This window comes from Argiope bruennichi, chromosome 5 (genome assembly GCF_947563725.1).
Source record: "Argiope bruennichi chromosome 5, qqArgBrue1.1, whole genome shotgun sequence".
NCBI lineage: Eukaryota > Metazoa > Arthropoda > Arachnida > Araneae > Araneidae > Argiope > Argiope bruennichi.
The window spans coordinates 123079591-123086363 of NC_079155.1; positions in this window are offsets into that span (position 1 = coordinate 123079591).

Here is a 6773-nt window from a genome sequence, read left to right on the forward strand (position 1 = left end):
ACAGGCGGGGGAGACGGGGCTCTTTCACACATCTCACAGATAGAACACAGAGTAAAGAACAACCATGCAACTCGAATCTGGGACGCCCAGATCACGAAGAAGACGCGCTACTCCTAGACCAGAACGCCACCATTTGTAAACATGTATATACAATTGTATTTCTACCATAGATACTATATATGGTTAACATAAATAAATGATAGGATATTAAACATTTATATTTTCAAAAGTGTTACACATAAAATAGTCAAGGCTGAATAAAAATAATGAAAAAAAAGTTACACATTTTGGTTAAATTACTTTCTTAACATGACAAACGTCTAATCTGTAGTCAAGTTTTAAATATATATAAGGATTTTGGTGTAATATTATGAAAAGTCACATTAGCTTAGATCATTTGATATTGGTGGCCGGTAAGTCAGCGTTATCTGCGCGTTAACTCCAGCGTTATAGAAACAAATCATTTAAGCAGGCTACGAACATTCGAACTTCAATGTAATGAGACCTTTTTTTTTAATATAACATTTGCATTATCTTCAAATAGCGATGGAAATAACCGTATTTCCACCACGTCCCGTTAATTGCTTTTTTTAATAAAATTTCAAAAACTTTTTTTCATTTTCATGATAACTATTAATATGTTTTGTAATAGTTTTGTAAATACCTTCTTTAAAAAAAATCCGGTCATTCGTTTGTACTAACCCTACAGATTTTTAGCTTTATCATCAGCAAACAAAAATAATGAAAAAGGATTAATCAATAATTTTCCTATTTAATTTTCATTTGTTTCTATCGCCTAGGAATCTCTTGGAAAAAATAATTTCTCAATTATTATCTGAGAGCGAAAGTGGTTATCTTCTATTATTCTAAGTAGTCCAGAAAAAGATATCATTGTGAAAAATTAATTACAAAAATGGAATAGAATCGAAGTAAGATTATGTCGCTTCCTTCTTTTGATGATTCCGATTTTTGATTTACGAAAAGAAAACCTCGCTGTGCAGTTTGAATTCTTTATTAAGATTTTATATTCTATATTTCTTATTTTAAGCAAATAATTTTGTTTTATATCTCTAACTTTATTGAAAATGTTTTAAAGTTAGGATTTTATAATCAGCTCCGATGATAATAAAACTGTATTAGATATTGTGTATCATGATAGGTTATTATTAAAAAGAGTGCTATTATTTACTTATTGTTAGTCATAATTCCTTAAGCTTTAAATTTAATGTATAAAAACCTAAGATGTTTTTTATAAATTTATTACAGTCTATTTTATAAATTTTAAGCATGTGTGTTCATAAAATAGTACTCCCATTCATGCTGAGTTTTATTACTTAGGATATAATTTAACAATATAATGACGTATATGAAAAGAGCTTAAAAGGCTTTTATCATTGAATCATAGACATGTCCAAATAAAGAGAAGTAATGAAAAAAAAAACTATGATTTAAAGTAACTTGCAGCAACCATTTTATAATTTCTAGAGAAATATTTCCAACTTGGTATTAAAATTTACATATAGTCTCCATTGTTTCATTTTGGAATGGCTCATAAAGGCATATTTTATTTATTTTGGATGACATTTGGAGCTTTAATTAAGTATAGTTACATTAACGTCGACTTTTAAAGCATCAAGACAACTGTTTTCGTATACCTTGTGCAGATGACAAAAGCGACAACTGAACCAGCATTTCGAGGATGTTCGGCTCTTAAGATCATATTTCGCATGCATGATATTCAGATGTATGATTAGTGTTTACGTATTTCGAGCAAGAAACCCCTAGTCGAGAAGCTACGACCTCATCATCAGCAAAACTAGACGCTTAGAATTGTAGCAGTTGCTTTTTACATTTATGTAAGTAGAAATAATTAATTATGAATATATTTTTAAAAAAACATATTTTAGACTTTATTGGCGTTTTTCTCGAAACAATTTTGTTTAAATCAATTATTCCATATTGTAAAATGAATATGCTATACTCCAGTCTTAATACATGATGTAGTCTCAAAGCTGTTATCTACTTTGTAAATACAACAATGACCAAGGAAGTTTCATTTAAAATGATTATCTTATGTTTAATATATTGTATATTTCAAATAGTCTTCACTGCAGCGCCGGTAGCAATAAGACTATTATCAATACATCAGTTGAGAAAATTAATTTTATTTTTAAATTCACTTTATTTGAAATAATTCAGTAAGCATTCTTCAGGTTAAATTTGATTTTATTATCATTTAAATTCAGGGTTGCTATGGCATCAGGAAATTCTGGAATACAAGAAATTTAAAAAGTCATCTGTAAAAGAGCTGGAAATTTTGAAATGTTCCTTAATTCGTTCACTGATCCCTTGGTGGGACGTCTCGTAACTGAGGATGAGAAGCTTCTGGTATGGTGGTTGATTCTCGCCACTCTTGGGGGTACACGAACTTGTGGGGTGCCTACCTCTCATTGATGACGGGACGTACTTCCTAAGGGAAGAGTTGTACCATGACCGGTGATGGAACTTTGGACTCAAGCACAGTTCCCCTCATTGTTGCTATCGCGGCAGTCCGTTCATTCGAGTTTTTCTGTGTGCCTTCCGGCAGATCGGAGTAGTCAGTCCATGACTTTTCACGTTCACTGCCTCTATCCCAAGCCTGATTATCACGTTCACTGTCTCTATACCAAGCCTGATTATCCCGTTCACTGTTTCTATCCCAAGCCTGATTTTGAGACCACCTATTTAAATTTATGATCCCTTCTTTTTTATCTTTTAATTATAGTAGAGAAGGAGTCATCTAATTAGAAGTTTCGATACGATTGCAAAATAGGTGTGTTTCATGGGTTATGCTTATGGTTATAAACGTGTCAAAAACCGGAAAATAACTGAGAATTTTAAATTTCTTAATTTTCTTCATCTAAAAATTTCCAATCTCTTTAAACATTGCAAGAATAAAAGATCGTCGACATAGCTCTAAAAACTAAATAACAATATTCGTAGAATCTCATTCCTTTTCTTGAATAAGTGAAACAATATGGTTTTTTTCCCCTTAATATATGAATTCGTCTTGCTAAATTCCAGGTAATTATAAAGAAGAAACATTTTGTTTCTAAATGTAAATAAAGCATTCATTTAACACATTATTATTTCAGTTAATGTTCAATTGTTGTTTCTTTTTGCTTTTTTTTATTTATAAAAACTAGGGATAAGAGAGTATTGTTTTCAGTTATAACTAGCATATGAATGCGGTGTGTGCTATTCTTTTTACACTACGTATGCATGTCACAGAGAAAAACCCGAAATCAGTCAAAACGGGTATTAACTAGGTGAAACTCGTTTTAACTAACAGTGCTAGGGAGAACCCGAATGAACAAGGGGAAACACATTCTAACTGACATAAGAGGTAAGAAAAGATATTTAAACTTAATTAGTTCAGTATTTATTGAATAAATACATGGTTATTATCTATATTATCTTTAAATTCCATAAGTATATATACAGTAGATTACAGCTAATCTGGATAAGATAAAAGATAAAAAAAAAAGGTTTGTCATATTTACTGATTTTCAGATCTAAATTCGATGTATCGCCACAAATTTTCCTGACTCAAGAACGAGTACCAAATCAGGAAATTTCGCTGAGAACAGCAGCAAGAAAAGGAACTGAACAAGGGTTCGTTCTCTGTTCTTGTAAAAAAAAGATTGTTCTTCAAAGAAATGTTTCTGTATGAAAAAATGGCTCCCTTGGCAATTCTAAGCGTCACAGTAGTTTGAATTCCCGAAATAAGTAATTTGTAATAACGATATTGTGCTAAACAATATCCAAAAAAAGTGGGGTGTTTATTTTTACCTTCAATGATACTTTCTTTCCTCAAACACTGTTTTGCTAAGTATATTTAATACAAATAATATTGGTTAACAAATCAGTTAAAACACGAATAAAATGGGTTCTCCCTAGTGCTGATAATGAAAGGTGTTTCATCTGGTTAGTTTGGGTTTTGACTGATTTCTTGTTTTCATTCTAATATACATACAAGGAAAGCGTTGGAAATTTTTTTCCAGACACAATATAACTCTCATTTTTTTTTGTTTTCATATTTTTAAATTGAAAATAAAAGTAAATAAAAACATCTATGGCATATTTTCAATCCCATTGCTATAATTTATGAAATAAAATTGACTAAAATGTTTTCAAAATTGAAGAATTGTTAAAAATAGGATTTTTTACAAATGAAGAGATATATTTCTTCTTGCAGAATTATCCTTTAATGCTTCAAAACACGAGATGCACCTGGAATTTCTAGTCTAACAAGTCGACAGAAGCGAATGGGAACTTTTACAAATGTCAGTTTCATTTCTAGTTTAAGTTGCATTTACGCCTTCATACTTCTTTATTCTTTCTAACTTTATACAGAAGAATGGAGTTAGGTTCATTGAAAAGCATTCAAGATATATCGAAATAAAAGTTAAGGAAGCGGCTTCTTTAGAAGCACTTATAAATGTCATTTTGGCCCAGTAGACTGGAATAGTTCAATTTAGAAAAAAAATGCAATTCCAAAGAGTTGGAAAAAAAATCAATATTTCCATGGTTTCAATGGTACAAGATAAAAAATATATCACATTTTTGTGAGGATCAGGTATTGTATCTCACCAGTGGAGCTGAAAATTGTTTTTTAACGATAATATCTATATTACTCTAGAACAAGATGCATTTTTTCGCAGCAGGATCTACTGATAAGAGTTTTTATTTTTAGTCCTATATATATATGATGTTAATATGTGCTGAGACTTTTTGTCGTCCTTTAAACGCCTGTTCTTTCAAGAAAAACAAACGTTTAATACAATAACATGGATTTTTATTAATTTTTATTTATTTATTTTTCTGTAAAAAGAATTTTGCAGTTTCTGTATTGTAACTATTTTGATATGATTCTCTACTGAGTAAAATCATTATATCGTTTCAAATAAAATAAAAAAAGTAGTTCGCAATTGTACGATTTCTTCAATCTTTAAAAACTCTCCAAGTAATGTTTATTTTATAATAAACTGCATAAATAAAGTTTTATATACTAAAAATGGAGTAGTTTTGTGTCTCGTTATTTATAATATTTTCTGATGCAAAATTCTTTTTATGGATAATAATGTTGAATATGCAGTAAGTGATTGCATTTGAAAAGTATGAGTATGTGCATTGGAATTTTTTTATCATTGTTTGGCAACACACACACACAAATCAAGTCAATGAAATATTACAAGAAATTTATTGACAACTAACCGCCTTTGGCTACCAGCTTGTCCTCCCACTTTATTGAATCCTTATGTTCTTAAATTATTAACATGAAATGCATTTTTAAATACTATGGTCATTTGATAAGTCTGAAAAATGTGAATGAAAATGAAATAAATCTATTACAAATTATTGTTCATGCAAATAAAAAATATGATTCATAAACGAAAATGCGAATTAATTTCCGAAAAAAAAGCAATTTTTTTAATATTAATTTTAATGCTGGTAAAAAGCTACGATTGAATGCTTTGGTACATGGAGGAGTTTGAATTTTATAACATTAAAAAATATTGTTAAATTTTTTATAACAAATTAAATTTAAAAAAATATTAAAACCGAAGAAAGATATTTCCATAAATGGAACTGATATCATTTACAAAATAATTCTTTGAGATCTAAGATGCAAAAGTCATTTTTGTGAAATAATAATGATAGAACGTATCAACATCAATTTGCATTGATATGTCATTGTGATTACTATCTGATGAAGGTAATACGTTCACTGCCCTGGTTAACACCTATCTAATTAGAGGATCCCTTCAGCACAATTTTTTGAGTAAAACATAGACAAGGTCATCTAATTATATGAATCGATACAGTTAGATAGCAGGTGTGAATCACAGGTGAGTCATATGGTAGAAAATGTTTGAAGGCTGTTTTACTTTCGATTATCTTTCTATTTGAAACCTATATTAATCATTCTGATTTTTTTACGTTTTCTTTCCTCTGATTGAATGAATGTTTTGGTAATGATTTTGGCTCTTGTTAAAAAGAAATGCTTGGGAATATCATGAGATAACTGAGGATAAAATAAATCCTTAAGTGTTTCAATTCAAAGTAGAATGTACGTTTATGAGAAAGTTCAATGCATAAAAAGCGTTCATCAAAAATGTTATCTGTCAGTTAATATTTCAGTAATGTTATACTTTGTCGCACTGCTGCTGCGGAACTGTAACTGAAATATTTAAAATTATTACTCAAACAGAATAGATATTATAAAATAGAATAGGTATATTAGGTATTAATAACAGAATAGGTATAGGAATTTATGGTAGGCTTATACCTTAAGAAATTAATAATTTTCATTATTAACATGATCACTTTAAATGTTCAATCTTTAAATAAAACCAATTTGAGAAAAATTGGCGAACCTTGATTTCCAAATATCTAAATAATGGCAATAAGTAGCCAAATATTGTAATGCATTCATATGCGAAAAGATTAATATTGTTATTTCTAGTCTGACTGATAGTAATTTTTAAGCTTTTGCAGATAAAAGGGTATTTATTCATTTAGAGTTTGCTATGATTTTTGGCTTAAGAACCATATTTGGTTATGTTGCGCCAAGTAAATGGAGAAGCCAAAGACAAAAGTATAAAAACACACATGCTAAAATGTAAAAGAAGAATGTATCAGAATTAACTGATATTAACTTTAATAATAAATGTGAAGTATGTACAATGTTAAATATATTTAATTAAAACATTGATCCAAGAAAAACGAAA